Genomic DNA, 2627 nt, shown 5'->3' on the forward strand with positions numbered 1-2627 from the left:
GAGGCAATCAAGGGATGATGTTATGAAGAGGACATCACAGGACTCAGAATGCTTTTCCAAATCACTACAGACAGAATCCATGAATATAATCGCTAATGATGGGAGGAGAAATATTGCAATTCCTGATCATTTCTCTGAAAGTTTACCTTCCCTGAGAACATCCCATACTCGCCTTCCCAAGGCCAGAACTCCAGCTTTTGATTCCCACTTTCCACCAATCTCCACTAATTAAAAAGAAATATTTGGATGGAAAGAGTTAGGAAATAGATGAGGGAATAAACAAGTTGAACTCTATTACATATCAAATTTTGAACACCTTATCAGCCCTTACAACACCCTACGATGTAGGTATTTTTTGGGAGGCAATCAAGGGATGATGTTATGAAGAGGACATCACAGGACTCAGAATGCTTTTCCAAAACACTTCAAACAGAATCCATGAATATAATCGCTAATGATGGGAGGAGAAATACTGCAATTCCTGATCATTTCTCTGAAAGTTTACCTTCCCTGAGAACATCCCATTCTCGCCTTCCCAAGGCCAGAACTCCAGCTTTTGATTCCCACTTTCCACCAAACTCCACTAATTCAAAAGAAATATTTGGATGGAAAGAGTTAGGAAATAGATGAGGGAATAAACAAGTTGAACTCTATTACATACCAAATTTTGAACACCTTATCAGCCCTTACAACACCCTACGATGTAGGTATTTTTTAATCTAATTTACTCTAGGCAGGGAACTAGGCTTAGAGAGCTCAAGAACTTCCCCTGGTTGTGCTCTTTCTATTACATTATACCATTTTTTTTCCAAAATAAAAGAAAACATCTTCTAAAAGTTAGGCCTAAAAATGCTTGAGATTGTCTTCCATTCTACTAACTGAATGCCTACCTCATGGTTGATGAGATTATTGGAGTGAAGTGCATAGATAACTTTAAAGAATGCTTACCATGAAATAGCCAAGAAATTGACCCTCGTTAATTTACTGAAGGACATCTTTGATTTTGTTTGTGACAGAAAATAAGGGTTAATGATGGAGTTATATTACCAGAATGATACCTGCTAATTTTATAGTTGAGGAAACTGGTCCTAGAAATGTTAAATGGCATTTATCTGAAGTATATGGTGATACTCAGATTCTTCTGAGGTCTCATGATAATTCCTCTGACTACAACATGCTGGTAAACTAGAGGATCCACAAATAACCGTGTACCTCATAGAATAAATTCCATAGTGGCTGCATCAAACAATAGTAAACGGTGTAGCGAAATCTGGATGGATCCTAAGAAGACCAAGAAAAGTGGCCATTCATTGTCTTCAGTGTTTAAGTTGAAGTATTAAAGTGAAAGGACTATCAAAGGCAAAGGACTTATTTCAGGTGAACTACTTTGTTCTCACCTGTCCCATCTTAGTTTTTCTCTTGACAAGCTTTAGCTCTAATAGATAAAACTCAAACAAACTAGTAAATAATGGCAATTGCTTACTAGTATTTAGATAGTAGCCTTCAGGATAAACTTCCAGATTTGACGCAGTAAGTTAAGTAAAGGAGGAAACAAACAAAAAATATGTTCCGTAAAGGTAAATGACCAAAGAAAATAATATCATATTGCAAAAATAATAAATTCTTACCAAAAGACCTTTCTATAAAAATTCAGTTGTTATGAGCTATTTTTAATGTTACGGCATTTTAAGTTTTAACTTATCTTAAAGTGATTTAACTTAGAGTGATTACCATTAAGTCTGATACAGCGGGGTTTTTTTTCTTATCTTCTGTCTATAAACAGATTTACAAAATTTTTAATTGTGGATGTAGTTTGTGGAAACGATGGTTTTCATGCTGTGTAATATTTTGTCTCTCATAGAATCCTCCCAAAATGCCATTGTAGGCCAACTTACTGTTCTGTTTCAACTTCAGGACATGCAGTGTTTTTATGTTGCAGATCAAAAACAAAAGAGAAAGCATGGAAGCCTTATTTTCCAAGGTGTTAGCACAGGCTTATTTTCCCATAATAATGGAGTCCAGGTAGCTGGCAGAAACATTATAAAATGTCAGCTCTCCAGCGAAGCTGCACAGTTTAAATTCAGTAATGTTTCACATCTCTGTTACGCAGCTCTATCCTAACAGAGGTGGAATCCAGACCACACTCTGTGTTAGAATTGCATTAAAAGTAAAGCGAGAGAACTCTAACCTACCCCTGATGTTCTTTCTGCTCTACACAGAGGCAACAAACCCAGGTTCAAGTTGCTGAAAACAAACAATTAGAAATCAAATCAAAGTCTGTTTGACTTCACTAGTGAATGCTGAGATGCAATAGGAATCGTAACAATGCAAAGTAATAGCCTGCCGAATTCAATGAATGCAGCTTAATAACTCTGGACCATAGCAAGACTTGGGTAAAATTAAAAAGTAATGTAAAGCCCCTCAGTATGCTCTACAGAATTAGTATTCTGAGTCACGTGCCCAGACACCATCCATTATAAGAACTGTTGGTATCATTTACAGACACTGCCTACCTTAGCTAGCACTAATGTGTAAAAGCCTATTGTACGCTGGTCTATAAAGGCTCACCAAATTTTCATTATGTTTCAGTCAAAAAGTGCTTGTTTTGCAGGATGGAGTCCATGTCA

This window comes from Galeopterus variegatus, unplaced genomic scaffold (genome assembly GCF_000696425.1).
Source record: "Galeopterus variegatus unplaced genomic scaffold, G_variegatus-3.0.2 Scaffold2227, whole genome shotgun sequence".
NCBI lineage: Eukaryota > Metazoa > Chordata > Mammalia > Dermoptera > Cynocephalidae > Galeopterus > Galeopterus variegatus.